The following is an 18,586-nucleotide window of genomic DNA, read 5'->3' on the forward strand; positions in this document are numbered from 1 at the left end:
TGCTTGGTTGGTGGTGTGTGTGGAGTGGCACTTGGCTGGCGGTTTGTTTGTGGGAGTTTGCTGGTGGTGTGTGTTAACTGGCTTCTGGCTGATGGCATGTTTTGACTTGCATCTGGAAGATTTGTTTTTACTATGCTGTGACTTTTGCCTGCAGTTTTGGCACTGGCAGATCTGCAGTTTGTGTAGATGCATGTGTTGGGTAAGAAAACATTTTTTGTTCAGTTTACTCCATATGAGTATCATTGCCCTGCATGAATGAGCTTTTTGTAAATGGTGAAATAATAGCAGCATACTTAGCTTCAGTTTTATGGTGTGTAAAATTCTCCTTGGATTTGAGCACAATGTGTATTGTGTTGTCTTGTATGTAATTTTCTTTTGTTTTTCCTTTCTAGTGGGATATTGTTGGTGCTTGCTGTATCTGTGCAGAGAAGGTGCAGGTGATCCTGAGTCTAGCTGTCTCTGGCAAGTGAGTGGTATCGTATTTGAGTATATAAGTTTTTGTGTGCTCTGTATTGATTGCCTTTTCCTTTCAGATTACTATATGACAATAGTTTTACTTCTGGTTGATAAAGACACAGTTTGTATATTACTCATTTTACTCAGGGTTGGTTATTGCTGACTTATTTTTTGTGTTACTTCTATTAGAAAGGATTATGGCTAGGGTTACTACTCAGCAGGTTGTTGGTATGCTTTTTGAATCTTCTTGTGACCATGGTTCTGAGACGGACTCTGCATCACAGGCAGAGGAGGAAGTCCAAGATTCTGGCAGTGAATTTTCTGTCCGAGAGGAATCATCTAATGATGAAGCCACTCTCAGTGCAGTGGAAGTGCCTCCTTTAGAGGAGGGCACTGATATGTCAATAGTGCAGCAAGAGGTATCTGGATTGCAGCCTGGGGCTGCAAGCTTCCCATTGGAAGTGCTGAAATCTGGGTTGCCCCAAACATGGCGTTGCCTACCTTTACTGGTGTTGCAGGGTGTAGCGTGGGTACTGAAAACGTTTTGCCTGTACATTTCTTCCATTTGTTTATCGACAATGTATTTTTGGATGAGACTGTTGAACATACTAATTTGTAAACTGAGCAGTATTTGAGGGACAACAGTGGCAGACTTAAGCCCAGCTCTACAGCTACCCGATGGACTCAGACAAATGTGGTTGAGCTGATGAAGTTCTGGGGTTTAACTTTTTTGATGGGATCAATAAGGAAACCATTGCTTGCTTCATATTGGTCTACTAGTCCCTTGATGGCAACTGCAATATTTCCTGCAACCATGAGTAGTGATCAGTATTAGCTACTGCTTCAGATGCTGAATTTTATTGATAATGTCTCAGCATTGCAACAAGATCACCCTGATTGTGACTGTCTCTTAGTGATTTAGCCAGTCATTGTTCATTTTGTAGATCACTTTTCAGAGATCTATGTTCCAGGGAAAGAAATTGTTATGGATAAGTCTTTGGTCCTGCTCAAAAGACGTTTGGTTTTTAGGCAGTAAATTCCTAGCAAGAGGGCACGTTATGGAATTAAAAGTTATATGCTGTCTCAGAGTAGTACTGGATATGTCTAAAATTTCCACTATTACCCCCCTCATGGTCCGTCGACTTTTGGAGTCAGTGAGAAAAGTGTGCGGGAACTTGGTAGAGGACCTTTTAACAACGGGCTCCATTTATACATAGATAGCTTATATGCTGGTGTGCTATTGTTCAAGGAATTGTTCAAAGTGGACACTGTTGTATGTAGCACAATCTGCTCTAATCATAAAGGTTACCCTAAAGAGCTTGTTTGTAAAAAAAATACTTCAGAGGGGACAGTGATGTGCCTTGCGTAGTGATGAATGTCTCGCAGTGACATTTTTAGACAGGAGACGTCTACATGCTGACTACCATTCATGATGAAAGTACTTCACCTGTGACTGATGGGGGTCATGTTGCTGAAGTGTGCAAACCTGTGTGCATTTTAGACTATAATAAGCACATGGGTGGTGTAGGTAGAGTAGATCAGAGGTTGAAGCCTTACAGTGCTGATCGTAAGTCATACATTTGATATACGAAGTTGGCTGTCCAACTGTTTCATTTAGCAACCTTCAATGCTTTTGTTGTATTCGTGGATTGTTCTCTAGATTCAAAGATTACTTTTGTTCAGTTTCAGCAGGCTGTGATAGGCAGCCTTGTTGTAGTGGAGCAGGCAAGTGTTTCTAGAGTTGGAGTGGTGGAGGATGTAGCTAAATTGAAAGATTGTCAATGAAAATGCTGGAGCCTCGTCAGGTTTCCCAATCCAGGATGCACAGCTAAAAGTATGTAAAAAACATCCAATAAAGTTCAGACAATGTCTTCCGTTTTTCATCCATTTTATTCCAGAAGTAATCCAAAGTAATCCAAAATGTCAACTTCAATCTTCAGATAAGTTCAACAAGTGCCATCAAGGCACATAGAGGTACATGTTTCCTCATAATTCAACGTGGAAATGACAATCCCAATGCATTTTGGGCGCAGAACTGCCCTTCCTCAGGGGTAACTATAATAAACTTGAATCAACAAATGAGAACCACTGCCAGCATTAACTAAAAAAATCTAAACAGAGTGCAACATGTTCAGACCCCAATTAAAACTCAAAGTGAAAACAAGGTGCTCCGTTCTATTAATGGGGGCTCTCTCTTAAACAACCTCACAAACTCAAATAATATGACCACGTTTATAATCACAGTTCAATAAATGTGCTCCAAATTACATGCAAATACTCTCTCCAAAAAGACGTGCCCTTAACCCTTGAAAAACATGCAACATTACGCTCTGGGAGCTTTGCACAAAACAGTCAGGCTTAACTTTTAGGCAACGTGTAGAGTATTTATGTAGCACACAAACATTATTTACTGCTTCACTGCTAGGCCTCCCTCCCGTGCTTAGATCCCACAGCGTTAAGCACAGGTTAATTTAGTGACTTATGCGGTTCACCCTGACAAATATTATGGTTATTGTCTGAGTGTGTAATTCACCCCTCCCAACCAATAACTCAGTTTCCACTAAACTGAACAATACCTCTTTTTACTACAGCCTGTCAAGTCAAAATATGTACATATCCCGAGAGATTCAATTTGAGGCATCTGGGGTCATGCACTAACCTCCCTTTCAGTTTCACGACATCACAGGCGTTCCTATCAGGATCTCTCCTTTTCCTTTGTTTTCCTTCCCTACTACGTAGAATAAAATGTCATATTTCAGACAGATCTTTGTAGACGTAAGTCCCCAATGGGTATTCACATCTAGTCCATGTACGAACAACTGCCCTAATACTTTGGTTAGGTATGGACACAATGGGCTTTACTGGGCATGACTCATCTACCAAAAAGATTCTGGACAAAGCAGATAATGTTTAGTATGGTTGCATGTTAAAATACCAAACACAAACATATTTTGTCCAGAATATCAACTACCTTTAATTACATACAACTGGAGTTAAATATAGCAAGCCTAAACGTAACCTATATACCTTTACCCTCATAATTTTGTGGTAATTGTTTTTCTGGCTACAGTACTTTAGCAGCAAGAAACTTAGAACTTAATATTCCAGTAGTGTACAATTTAGATGGTCTGGCCAAATTAAAATAGTGATTTTTAATTTACAATATGACAATAGAATAGAAACAAAATCCTACTACTAAACTAATTTCATATCTTTGTGTTTCATGCAAAAGAAAAGAGATTTTTGAATTATGGTGTACAAAGACACCACTAACAGGGAAAAGTTTAAATATAGTTTGAATCCAATTCTGAGGTTAAATGTTACCCCCGTTTGTAGTTTTTGTGTGTCACAATGTTGGCACGCCCAACACAATTTCAAAATGCGAAACCTTGGGGCATATTATCAAGAACGGCGTTAAAACTATTGCCGCTTTAGCGGCAGGAAACTGCCGCTAAAGCGGCGATAATGGGCTTCTAATGGAATTCTCAAGGGCATATTATCAAGCCCATTATCGCCGCTTTAGCAGCAGTTTCCTGCCGCTAAAGCGGCGATAATTTTAACACTGTTCTTGATAATATGCCCCTTGGAGCGAAATGATATTTTCTTTTCACAACTACTTTTAAAATACCACGGGGCATATTATCAAGCGGCAGCGATAATTATCGCTGGCCTTGCTTAGCGTGAGATTTTTTATCGCTGGCTATCGCTGGAAATTATCGCCATGCTAGCGCTGTATTAACAACGCATAGCGCAATGGCGATAATTATTCCAGCGATAGCGGTGTTTTTCATGGAACATCGCTGGTTTTCCAGCAATGTTCCATGGAAAACGGCGATAACCTTGCTGATAAGACCCTGTGGTCGTATCAGCATAATCCACCCCGATGTAAAGTATAGGTAAGTCAACATTTTAGCAAACGTTAGTTTTTGGCGAAAACCGCGGTTTTCGCCAAAAACTAACGTCTGCTAAAATGCGTGGGCCTCCTTGTATATATTGCGATGTGTACATCAGCGATAATTTACAAGCAGTACTGCCCAGTGACGCCCACTTTGCATCTCATTAGAGATGCAAAGTGAGGCGTCGGGAAAACGGGTGCTAACATTGGCTAATGCATGTTAGCACCCACTTGTAAATAGGGCGATAATTTCATCTCCGCTTTTTTGGCTTTTAAAACCGAAAAAGCAGGGATAAGGCCCTTTTTGATATGCCCCTACAATCGTTGGAATAGAGTACACCCCTCATGCAATTGAAGCAATCTGCTTGCCCTTTTAACAAAAACTGTTTCCTTATATACATACCAATAAGCGGACCTGTGTTATGCCTCATTCATATGCCAGTGTTGGTTTGTAATGCAGTTCAAAAGTAAATAGTTTAACAGACGTGCGTGATAGTTAATGCAAAGAAGTTCTGTCCTCAGTCATTGGCGTATGTAAATGGGATGTTGAAAAAGAACATTGTTTTGGGGTTCCACATAGGGTAGGTGGGCCCCTAACAAACTCTTACTGTAGCTCAAGTATTATCAGTATTTTAAGGCATGCTCGTTGTTGAGAATGTTAATGTGTTGCTCAACTGATGAATACATTGGCAGAATCAAACAGAACTTTGTTTAACGTTCATTTGTCAAACATTATACGATGAACATGATGGAATCTACTTTGGTTTACGCAGCAGATGATTTTCAAATTGTCTAGGACAAGGGTTTTTTCAGCTCTTGTAAGTTGAACCAGTCAGTGGCATTGTACTCTATTTCGCATCAGATGTTAAAATGGCTGTGAACCCGTGCAGGTACTGGCGGCAGTGATTTGTAATACAGCATCTTGTTCCAGGAGTTTGCAGGAGTTTCCATTGCTGCTGTGGGACTGGTCTCCTTGTGTCCCTCTGGATTCTTTGATAGAAACAGTCTGTGCAGTGGCCAGCTCCTGTCCTTCTCTGCTTTGCACTTTGAGGAACATGTTCTTTAAGTCATGACACAACATTCAACAATCAAGACTGAAATGTTCTACTGAATAACATTCTGTTGTTGATGCCAGGCATGCCCCTCTGGGTTTGAGATCATTGATCACTGCCTAGAGTTACACATCATTACTATGTGCATATTTGTTTCCAATGATCCTCTTGTGTCAAAGGAGGAATTTCAAATGTCTCGGAATGCAGTAGCTGAGATATGCAGATGAGTCACTTACTTTGTACGATTATCCCAGACGTGTCCCACGCAGTCTTAGTATGTATGAATCCATGCCAGATTGGTGTTATAGATACTGCACCTTATTGTGCATATCATGATAATCTAGCATAGAACTGACCCTTTTGAATCTACCTTGGGCACCCTTTGCTTTATCCCATTTAGTGTATTGTACTCCCATTACCTCTGATCTTTTGCCTGAAATTCCCTGCCACTGTGCATATGATGCAGAATGTTTATCGCACACTCCTTCTGTGTATGCAAGTAATGCTAGGAACTATTGTGTTTCATTAATTTTGTGCTTGATGTATTTTGCAAATTAACGTTTAACTATGGTCACACAAAGTAAATTTGAGAGAAGAAAAATCAAGGTTAAATGCAAAATGGGTGAGAAAGTGTTGACTGTTAAAAGAGTCTAATTTTAAAGGCATGCTCAAATATTCAAGCTGGGGAAAGATCTTAAATAGCTGGCAAAGAGACGCCTTCTTAATAGGATCTCTTTACATTACAATGGAAGTTACATTTGCCTAGAATTCTACCGAGGTGTGTGGCAAGTCCCAGGCATTTGTGATACCTGATGTGTGCCACTCTTACTTGTATTGAAGAACTTTCCTAAGTGTGCTTAACTATGTTTGCACATAATTCTACAGGGTATTGTACAGGAACGCCTTTCACTTCTAACTATATGAAAGCAGAAGGCACAGTTCAAGGCAGGGCAGTAGGAACCTGCTGGATTGACCAGTAACCATTTGGTCACTCCCTGGGAAGGGGACCAAAAGAGGAAAGGCAGAACCCAAGTGGAGAACTGGGGCAGTGGAGGGATGGCATGGGACAATTCTGGCATTGTTCGGGCACACAACAAAGTAAAGAACTATACCTCCTACCAGTGTGTGGAGTTCACTCCATGTTAAGGTGCTTTACATCTGGTGACGAAGGTGAAAATAAACTAAAACAAGAAAATAAACTTATCAAAGGAGTGACAAAGAGATCCCAACCCGCGTTGCCAGATGGTAAAGAAGTGACGCAGATTTCCAAGTCCTGCCTTGCTAATGCACGACATCGGGGCCACAACCCTGGCCCCATACAGGCAAAGAATCACAGTCGTGAATATCTCTCAAGTGTAACATCAAGAGGAGTTACTATGTATCTGGAGCTGAAACAAAGATAAGAGAACTGCTGCACAGAACTGAGACAAGATTACAAAAATCTTGTGAGATGTGGGAACTTAGGAGCACATTTAAAAGTCAGGCAACAACCATGTAAGTCAACATCGCCCATTTTGAAAGGTCAGTACACAGGAAAATACCAATTTGAGGTCAGACAACCTCGTTGAAAGCAGAAGGGTTGTCATTTTGAAGGGTTAGGCACCCTTGGTAAAGTGCAACATGAAGAAAAATAAATGCAAAAACAAAAAGAATAGGCAAGTCACTTGTTGGAAGGAGTTATCACACGCATGGCTGAATGTCAACAACTGCTGGACTGGTGCTGTGTCAGAAGGAAAATCCAGGCTGTATGGGGTATCGAATTTACATCTACTGGTCCATCTACTCCTCAGCACATGCAGCAGTATGGGACTACAAAAGCAAGAGTGGCTTGATGATTTTGAGTGCTTCATGAAGAGGTCAAAAGAAACAGACAAGGGGTGAATGCTATTAGCATTGAAGGATCTAGTAGGGAAAGATTTCAGTTAGATAAATAAAGAATTGCTATTAGATTCATTTATAGCTTACCAACAAGTACGTCCAGCAAGAAGTTCCTGCTGAAGCTGAATGTTGATTATGAATGATACACGCTTATTCTGGCCTCACTAGGAAAAGACAAGGCAATGAGAGATTTCATCACTCTCCTGAACCACCTAGTGCAACACTATGTTCTTTTATTGATGGTTATGGCCCTCTGCAGTCAGTGAAGTACATAATTGTCATCATGTACGAATACTCCTGATTTCTGGTAGCTCAGCAAGTAACATCCACCAGAGACGAGGTACCATCCCAGTCCTAGATGAAATGTGAGCGGAATACCGGCGGTGGTCAAGACTGACTAGGGGCCTCCGTTCAATTGGCATAACTTGGTGAGGTTCACAACACACCTGAATTTCAAACACTGCCAGAACACCCTGCTGTGGCCCCAGGCAAATGGGATGGTGTAGCGGTTTCTGCCACACAAAAGGGAACTGCTAACAAGTTGAACATGAAAGATTAGAAGTGCAGCTGGCCCCAAATGAGGTACTGACAGCATACCAGAATATGCTTCATAGCGCTACTAGAAAAGTCCACCAACCATCATGCTAGGGATAGAAGTATGCATGATAAACCCCAGTTGAAAGGAGACTGTTTTGATATTGAGTTGAGCCAAAGAGTTGGAAGAACTGTTTGCGGAAGACAAACAGCAACAGGCCAGATAAAGAGCTTTGCTGACACACACCGAAGAAAATGAACACCCCATACTCCAGCAAATTCCTCCAAGCAATGGACAGAAAAGGAACAATGGTCATAGCTGTAGCAGACAACAGGAGGGTGACTTACAACATATCTAATTTCAAAAAGTATGTCCCAGGAAAGGGGGCTGGGTGAATTGCAAGGGAGTGAGAATGGCAGACTTTGCACAGATTAGACCGCCACTAGACAAGTCTCCCTGCACCAGTCACGAAGAACTCCCTGGAAACAATCATGAATCACTTAAGAAATGTAAGACACTGATGAGGACAGTAACAGGAGCATGGGGGAATAGGATTTTCTCAACAAGTGAGCGGGAGATGTAAGATCACAACAGGCAAACATCAGGGCACTAGGAACCTGCTGGTTTGACCAGTGACCCTATGGTCACTTCCTGGGGATGTAGCCCAAGGGAGGAAAGGTAGGGCCCAAGTGGGGAAGCAGGGCAGTGGATGGATTGCATGGGGAAGATACCTCCTACCTTTGTGGGGCATCCACCCCAAATTGAGGTATTCAACACACACTACCCTTTTTTATTGATATCTCCCAATCACAGACCACTCTTTATGCTTTTTGTCAGGATTACACTGGACACTGTAGTTTAAAATGATGTGTAGAGGCTGGGGCATCAAAGTCTATTAAAGCAAAGGGCATATTATGTGACATGTTGAGAAGGGGGGTGGCCTAGACAGGTTAGCAGGAAATAATATTGCTATCCATCCATCGCCAAGGGATAACATTTTACTATTTAAGTCCTGCTAGCCTCAATAATGAAATGTATAAATAAATTACTTGACAGAATATGTCCTAGAAACTTTAGCTCATTGATAAATTAGAACATAAAACCTGTGACAAGGGAATTCATGGTTTTAAGACCCCAAAACGTTATCAGTCAAGAGGTCTTATAGATTATTTCAGAGATAGGGTTAATTAACATGGATTGCCCTAGGTAGATGTAATTATTCACTTTCCATATCTCTGGTTGACATGGATAGAGAACTCCATGAATACAATGTAAAAAAAACATCGCCCCTACTTTTTGTGCTATAACCCACCTTGGATTCATTTGGGTCCAGGGTGTGGGAAGCTTGGTGATAAAGCATGCCTCATTCCAATGTGGGTGAGGGTCCTGCATTTCCAAGAGATATCTCTGTATGAGGAAAAAGCATAACCAATATAAGCTGCCAAACCTTTTTGTGTGTGATTGTTGATGTTGGGAGGAGGGAGGTTTGGGTAATTGACCTCTCACCCCTTTTTTGTGGAATTAATTAAATGGACACAGAGAATTATTGAGGCCCAGAAATTATTTAGTGCAGGACTATAGTACATGGGTGATTCCTCTTGGATTATGTTGAAATTCTAGGTTCAGTGTTTCTGTTTGCAAGCTAGGTAATATTTAGGGAATTTGATTTTAAGTGATATTATCTATCAAAGGTATTCCACCATCACTTTATCAAGCTTGTGCGCAGAGAAAAGAGAATCATTATTTTACTCTAGATGAATATTGAGTGAGTCAAGTGACATTTGTGATGAAGACCCCTTTCTTCTGTCTATAATAGGTTCAGAGTTGAGCAATATGGATCCAGCTATGGAAGAAACAGGAGGGCTTCCTCTTCGGAAGCAAGCTGGGAATGGTGGTTTTCTAATCTCAGATGCAAGGAGTACATGCAGTATCTTTCCACTGTCTTGACCTCTTGTGCAGCATAATGAACATACCGAGAGACAAGAAGGACTACTGACTGATGTGATATGAAAAATTTCATGTAAAACTACTTTTATATAAGGACACATTCATTTTATGAATCCTAATGACTTATTAGGATTCACTGATAAAGTAGAGGAATATAGGGGCATATTTTCAAGGTCCGGCGTTAAAATTATCGCCGCTTTATCGGCAGAAAACTGCAGCTAAAGCGGCGATAATGGGCTTGATAATATGCCTTTGAGAATTCCCATAGAAGCCCATGTTCTGGTGTCAACATGGGCTTCTATGGGAATTCACAACGGCATATTATCAAGCCCTTTATCGCCGCTTTAGCGGCAGTTTTCTGCCGATAAAGCGGCGATAATTTTAACGCCGGACCTTGATAATATGCCCCATAGACGCTTTGGGTTAAGGTAACCTCTAGTTTGAAGACCCAAAATATCTACTTGTCAGTTTCGAAGACCTAGGAGCTATATGCAGATTGGATCGTTTCTTCTGCTCCCCTTCAGGAAGAATTTGTTCTGCACAACTCAATCCTGCCTGGTAGACCACTATTTTCTTGTCATTCGAATGTCCAATAGAGTCAAGCCTTACGCCCGTGTTTTTTCGCAGACACTTGGAATTGCTGACAGTTCAGAGGGCTCAATTAAGCATTTCCATCAATCAGTGTGCCTAAAGCATTCAATGTTTTGTAAGTCACAAATTATCTTACAAAATTAGATTTGTGAGAAAATATTTTTTACCACAATTTTTCACCCACATGTGACCTTTGCAATCACGAGGTTTTGTGTGTGAAATGATAAAATTTCCACATCTTTATTTTGAATCAGCAATTACTCTCGACACTGTTATCTGTTTCTGATCAGTAGTAACTAAGCATTGGCCACTACCAGGTGCATGGCATCATTCTTTTTATCTCATGTGCTGTATCGTTTTATCGCCAAAGTACCATTGTCTACTTACAGTGCATGAAAGAATCATAGTGTGTCCACTGACTTTTGTGAACAATAAAGTGGAAGAGAAAGAATGGACTTACTGTTTCAGTAAGCAAATATGGATATAACAAGTAATTAAAAAACAGTTGACCACATTATGTGGATGTTTAGAAAGTTAGAAAACTTTACAGGAAATTAAACGGAGGAGTGAAATGGTGTGTGGGATACTCTGAAATCCCAGCACCAGGTGCAGACAGCTCTGGTTTACTGTACAATGACATCTCAACCAGATGGCAGGGATTCAAGTGAACAGTGGGAGTCCAACATCTGAATGAATGAGAACACTGGGGATTGAAATTAGTAATTCGCTGACTACATTAGGGCGACTAAATAGAACGAGACTAACCTGCCAAAGAAATGTTTGTGTTTTCTTTTGAGAGAATGAGGTGGGAAGCACACCCAAGAGACTATTTTGTGGCTATGTTATATGAAGAGCTAACAAATATGAAATGATTCACTGTTCAGTCAATGATATAAAACTTGTGGTTGCACATAATTACAGAAGAGGGGCTCAACTTGTTGGCAGTCCAAAAATTGACTGGCTTGTTTCCCTTTTAATTTTATTTCCCCGAGGTAGAAGAGAAATCAGGTCAGCCAATCAGGCGAAGACCAATGGGGATAAAACATGCACTCCACGCATCATGGAAGGCCTCATTTGGGCAGAGAGAGATGCGTTCTTTACATGCACTTTTCTTTCAATAGGATACAGATATATGAGCTAATCAGAGAGGGGCCGATTCACAGAACTAATCTGAGATAAAATCCTAAACTTACTACTTTTGGTATTCGCAGAAGGCATTTGGTAGTAGTAAAGTTAGGAGTCCTAACTTTACTACTACTAAATGCCTCTTGTGCATACCAAAAGTAGTAGGTTTAGGATTTTATCTCAATTTAGTAGTAGTAAAGTTAGGAGTCCTAACTTTACTACTACTAAATGACTTCTGTTAATACCAAAAGTAGTAAGTATAGGATTTTATCTCTGGTTAGTTCTGTAAATCGGCCCCAACGTTTCTAGCTACATTTGTAGTCTAAATAGCAATCACCATGCCATAAAGTATTACTTTGTTTCATTATTAAAACATCACAACATTACAAACGCCTGTGTCTTAAATTTTACTAGAATTTGGAATACTCATTATTCAACGAGTCAACGAATGCTGTCAACAATTCTGATTTTACAATACAGTTGTAATGTCACAATGCCAGCTGACAGAACCAGCAGATAGTGTAAAAGACAGCTCACAGCGGACAATTGCAACACTTTTTTAAAGTATGAAAACAGGAACTAATTTACCAGCTCTTAAGAACTGTTCTGCTGAGATTGGCAGTATTTTGAATTGTTCACTACAACTTGTGAAGGAGCAAGGGTCGAAGGGCTTGTGCTTTTTTTAGGGAAGCATAATGGTGCAACCATATATTATAACGCATAAAATACCCTCAACTACGTGTAAAGATTATTGCAATTCACCATAGGCACGAAGACTGTGTTTTCCAGAAGATCTCACACCTGTTAACCTTCAATATACTTTCTGTACCTTAACACACTCTCTGATCATTCATTGCCCCTTGTTCCTTAATTTGGGAGAAACGCTAGTCCATTTGTAAAAAAGACTGCAGCCAGGCATATATTTCTACAGTTCCCCAAAAAAGGTCCACTTATAAACCCAGTGGCTTCTCACAGAAAAGATAAAACAAGCATTTGCAATGCAATAGGTCTCGCATTTGCGAGAGTTTAAGCTATTGGCATTGTAAATGACAATGCCTTTCATTTATCTGTTTTGCTAATTAACACATAAATAAAAGGCATTTTCATTTACAAAGGCAATAGCTAAAACTCTTGGAAATACAAGACCTATTCAAAGAAGTGGCCGACATGGTCCCGGGCTGCTTGGAAAGTGAAAGCAACCATGGGTCGCTGAATGTTGCAGGAAAGCATGTTGTGCCTGCAGTAGGAGAAACTCATTAAAGAAAATAGTGCTTACATACTAAAAAAGACGCACTGTGTAACAATTAAAGCAAAAGGGCTAGTCCTCATGGGAGTTTACAAATGCAGACAAGGCGGTACTAAGGAGGGATTAACAAGCCTATTAACGAATCAGAAGCCAGCATTTACAAAGGGCAATGACACAAGCAAATGACAAATATGGGTGGAGAGTGGACTGGGCCTCTATTCCATACTCCAATACAGCATGCCGCAGAGCAGCGCATGCGCTGCCTAGGCTCGACCTAAAAACCTGAATCTGCCCTTGTGCAATGTCATTGGTGCACATATAAAGAGCTCCTATACCTTTAGATCCAGTCTGCACTATATAAAACTGTAAAAACAAAAAAAAATGTAGCAAAGATGCAAAGGACCCTTATGTAAGGAAGAAATCTGGGCTCCCCAAGGTTTGTTAGTGAAAACAACCCCACTTCAGCTGTAGAAGGTTTCTCAGACTACTGGGCTTCGGAACAGCTGCACATGCAGCACTACTGAAAGCTGCCAACCTGTTTAAAATTACAGTGACGTGTGTATCCGTGGCCCCCGTGTAGCACGTAGCCCTGCTTTCACTCTTCGTCCACTAGGTAGCAGCAGAGGCTCTGAGCAATGGCCATAGTATCATCGCAGGCACAGCGGAGGTAAATCATGTCAGCCAGACTGCCCTTCCTTCCCAATGCACAAGCCGGAGCATCACTTCCTGGTACCATGAGGGGTTTCCAGCTCTGCCCGAATTGGGCAGCTGCCCTTGGAGTGGTTACTGGAAGCAATATTTAAAACACCCAGTGTAACGTGAGAGCGCAGCCCCAGCGCCCTTTTAGGCACTGTGTGCTGCTGAGGAGGAGGTGAGGGAGGAAGATAAGGATGGGTGGTTTGTCACGAACACACCAGCAGGTCGTGAAGAGATGAGACACCTTCCCGAGTGCATCCCTGCAGACATACACAGCTTGGGCAGGGAAGCAGCTGACGACAGCTGGCCCAGCCGGCTGCTGTCTCACGTCACACACAGCATGGGGCACAGAGTCCTGGGTCTCTCCTGTCTGCTGGTGCTCAACCCAGTGCACAGAGAGCCATCCCGACCTGCTGTGCACACTCCCCGTGCATAAGAAGCTGGTGCACGAAGAGCCATTCCGATCTGCTGGTGCACACTCCCCATGCACAAGAAGCTAGTGCACAAATAACCTTCCCTGCCTGCTGCTGCGCACAGTTTAGTGCACGACGAACTTGCAGAAAAGCAATTCCTATCTGCTGCACACCACTGCGACATTGGGTGGGGGAAATTGAGCTAATGAATGCCGGGCGCCCGTATTGTTATTAAAATTGGGCGCCCATGTGCTGGCTGCAGCAAGAGAAAATCAACAAGCGTTGGCCGCGCGCGAGCGGCTGGAGACGCAATATGTGGTGGGGGAGGGGGAGAAGCGGGAGTTGTGTGTGCGCGTGCGTCATCGTGATTGCTCTGAAATCGAAAGTGATCGCAATCGCGATGACGCACGAGTTTTCAAAGTGTTGCTGGCGGCCGGCTGCGCGCGTGCACGATCGCGTGAACGCAAGCGTTAGGCCAGCCAGCAGCACTTTGAAATGCCCACATACAAAATGTCTCTTCGAGCCAGCGCATGCGCTGGGCTCAGCGAGACCTAAAAAACTGAATATGTGATGTAAGAACACAGAAAAATTTATAAAATGGACACAAAAATTTAAAATGCACCATGAAATTGGCTTTTAAATAGAAAAGCGGCAGGTTCGACTCTCCAGTCCTATGTTTTTCTATCCTGTGAAACTGATAGAGAAGAAGAGCTGCGGTTGGTTAAACCTTTTGGAAACAAGGTTTTCGTTGCTCCCAATTTATAGGGCTTTGGGAGTAAATCAGCAATAATAACACTAAACTCTACAATGTGAAACCAGTTGAACACTTGTTGTGTTATGGGTCGGTTACTAATTCTAATGAGACAATACCTTTTTATATTGTCCTTAATGATGGGAATAAACGGTATTTAACCATTCCTAATTACGGTGCATAAGGGATTTTTGTGAATTGAGAGTGCGTTTCCCCGAGACGGAGTTTCGAATCTGCACTGAGCGTGTTGCTGAATGCAGAACTGAGAGGGTACTTTCCAAGATGAAGATACCTACTAACTTAGAGGCCTGCATGAAAGTTAAGGACCCACAAGGCAGGGAGGGGTGGCACAGCCCACCCATCCTTGACTAATAAAGCAGCATGGTACAAGCTTCTTGAGGGATGTGCAAGGGCCTGCTCATGTCAGCAGGCCTCTCCTCCCTCCTGACTGCCGTAACTCTTTTCCTTGGCAGTGTCATGCAGGAAAATGCCAGCCTTAGGGTTAAAAGGTAGCAGGTGTTCAGCAATTCTAATACAAACTTTCTTGTCCTCGGGATATCTGCAAAGAGCCTACACAACTGTTTTTGATAGAAGGCTGCGTCTGTCTCTGCATCGGCCATTGCCTTCAATCACCTTTGGTGCATTTTCTATTTTTCACACATGCAGCACAATTTGAGCACACAATTTGCCAATGGCGTTAATGCACCTTTTTCAAATTAGACCACAGCAGATTAGAGAGACAGTTTTGTGATTTCAAACCAAATAGATTTGAAAAGGAAAAGTGAGCAGGGTTGTTAAGTCGAGGGGGAAGCTGAAATTAGTACCGTGTATTCTTGTTCAAGAGCAAACATTTATCTGCTTGTACAACAGCCGACAATTAAAGATCACGTCTCCACCAATGACCATGAGGTCAGATCATATAACAAGACTAAGGAACAAGAAAAGCTTTTAGTGTGCTGTGCTGAAGAAATTAAGAACAGTAATTGTTAGAATCCGGGGTCTCTGGTTGGCGCAGGTATGCACTTGTGACAAGCAGGGACCCTTTTCATCTAAGTCAGGGCGTAGGATCACCTCTTAAAAATAACCCCTGCTCACCCTCTAGGTAACGTGGCGCGAGCAGTTAGGCTAGATTCCAGAGGGCATTAGGTTAAGCGTCGCAAGTTGTCCCACACAATAATCACCTCCCCACCACACAAAGACACAAGGCTGTATTTCTGTAAAAATATAGGTCATTAAAGCTTCTTTCATGTGGGGGTAAGAATTCTGCATGTCAAAGGGCAAATCTAAAAGTGTGTCCCGCCCCTCACTGAGGAACCGTCCCCACAACCCCGCTCCCCAATCTCTCTCAGGGACCCGGTGGGAGGACATGGCTACCTCATAGGCCCAGAACCATTGCCCTATGTCATCATTCTTGAATAACTCTTTAACTACATCTTTTGGTATGTACACCCTTGACTCTACCTGCACCGGCGTTGCGCTGCCACCAGAGGGAGTGTTCTCCAAACTTTTCTCTTTTATCGCCAGTTCCCTCATTCTGGCGTCGTGCTCCATTTGGATCTTTCTTTCTTCAAGAGCCATCTTCTTGCTCTCTAACTCCAATTGTCCTTTTAGCTTCAGCTCTGCCAATTTCATTTCATGATCCCTGGTGGCCTGTCTGTCTGCCAGCTCCCTTGGTGACAGATCTCGGCCAGCACTGTGGATGCTTTCCGCTGGCTCTACTAGGTCAACTTCCTCAGGTACAACATCCTCAGATGCACTCCTTGATTCCATCCAGGCTCTCATTGCCATTTTTAAATCTGCTTTGTTTGAGCATCCTCTGCGTGGAACCTTGAACTTCCTGCAGAAGTGTATGAGGTCATCTCTTTTGTAGTTTTCCAGGTTGGATGCATCCCATTCCAGTTCCTCTCTCTCAGAGGTTCTAGATGCTGTGTTCTCTGTGCTGTTTGAGCCCGGCATGGCTTCAAACAGAAGGGATCTCTTTTCTTGGCAAGTGAAAATAAAAAGTTCTGTGGCTCAAGCTACTGGACTGTCCTCACTGTGCAATGGTTAGTAATCACTGCGCAGACACCAAGAATGCAAATCCGTAAATCCCACCGCTGCCACCAATGTTAGAATCCGGGGTCTCTGGTTGGTGCAGGTATGCACTTTCGACAAACAGGGACCCTTTTCATCTAAGTCAGGGAGTAGGATCACCTCTTAAAAATAACCCCTGCTCACCCTCTAGGTAACGTGGCGCGAGCAGTCACGCTAGATTCCAGAGGGCATTAGGTTAAGCGTTGCAAGTTGTCCCACACAATAATCACCTCCCCACCACACAAAGACACAAGGCTGTATTTCTGTAAAAATATAGGTCTTTATATATAAGATTTCTTGAAGGCAGGTTACTAAAATACAGTTCTCTTGTAAGTACTAATCCAGTTACTCTCATAGGCTTAAAGGCAGTCCATAGTTGTAAAAATGGCACAGTTCTATTCAAAATAAGCTCCTTTGGGGGGTTGTGCGAATCGTAGCGCCTCAGGTATGCTTCGTACTGCTATTTTCGTACATCGTGCCGTTTCTCACGCTTCTCGCGTGAGTATGCGTATGCAGGCCTTGAGCCAGACGGGCCGTACCTACGTAGGTACGCGTTGAACTTGTTCCCGGCTTCGCTTGCCAAGTCTCACGCTTCCCGCGTGAGCGCCGGCAATGCTTTTCGATGCTGTACGGTCCGTACAGTGACAGGGACGCACCATACACGGACGGCAACACGCGTACGGCTCGAACAAGGGCAGTACGGGTCAAACTACGGCACCAGTCACAAGGTATCTCAGAGGCAGGGACGCGCCGTACGAAGGCAGGTACGGGCCGTCCCAAGGGGTACAAGTTACTTTAGAAGCAGGTACGGTCCGTACGAAGGCAAGTACGGGCCGCATCACGCGCACAAGTCCCAAATCTTCCCACAGTAGGTACGGCTCGTACGAAGGCAAGTACGGGCCGTACTTTAGCGCGAACAATCACAAATACCTTTATTCTTCACGGGGATGGTCACTGCAGCCTCGGGGTTCCACGGAGAGGTGTCCCACGTCGCGGTGTCGTCCCTCACAGTCAGAGGGCGGCGGTGCTTCGTGGCACACTCGCAGAAGGTCTCAGCCACACGACAAAGGTCAGAGGAGGGGAGAGCAGATCCGGGGCAATTCTTAGCGCGTTGCAGCGCGATCGGCTTTCCAGGGGATCACCAGTGTGTTAAAGGTCCTCGTGGTGATCTCGGCGGCGCAGGGTCGCAGAGGCTCGGTGGTTGGACACTCAGGGTCTTTTCTTCGCGGTGCGAGCTACGGCTCGGAGGGGCAGTCACTTGCGGTGCTGGGACCAGGTGGACGGGTCCTTGTGGTGCTCGTGGTAGCCCCAGGTGGCAAATGTCGCGGTGCTTGGAAAGTGAAGGGGGTGCACACAGGTTCTCTGGAGGTCAGCTTCACAAAATCGCTTCCAGCCACTTCTCCTCTTCTGGGGGAAAGGTAGCGCCCACTGTTCCTGGGGCGCAGATCAGGCGGCAAGTTCACAAGCAAGCCCTTGGAGATTGTTTGAAAGCACAAGTTGATGCAAAGTCTTTTCCTTTAGTCTTTTCCTCTCCTTCCAGCAGACAGGCACCCACTGCAGGCCAGTCTCTCAGGCAGAGAGACAGTATTCCTCCTTCAGCTTCTCCAGGTCCTTCTCCTTCAGGCAGAGGTTCGTCTTGGCGCAAACAGGATCTGATTTCTTAGGAGCCAGGCTCCTTCTTTTAAAGCACAATTCTTTTGTTCTTTGTCGCCAGAGGGCCTGGGCCTGGCTCAGTCCAGTTTTGGAGCACTTTGTTGTGGTGACTCTGCTCTTTCCTTTCAGCAGCAGGGCAGAGACATCAGCTGCTCCACAGGGGGCGGAGCCAGCTTTGTGGTGGCAGAGCACAGGTCTATTCAGAGTCAAAGGTGTACTCCTCCCACCCATCCTGGTGTAATCTCTCTACCCACCACCTGGCAGCCAGCCTGTCT

The sequence above is a fragment of the Triturus cristatus genome, chromosome 2_2 (assembly GCF_964204655.1).
Source record: "Triturus cristatus chromosome 2_2, aTriCri1.1, whole genome shotgun sequence".
Classification (NCBI taxonomy): domain Eukaryota; kingdom Metazoa; phylum Chordata; class Amphibia; order Caudata; family Salamandridae; genus Triturus; species Triturus cristatus.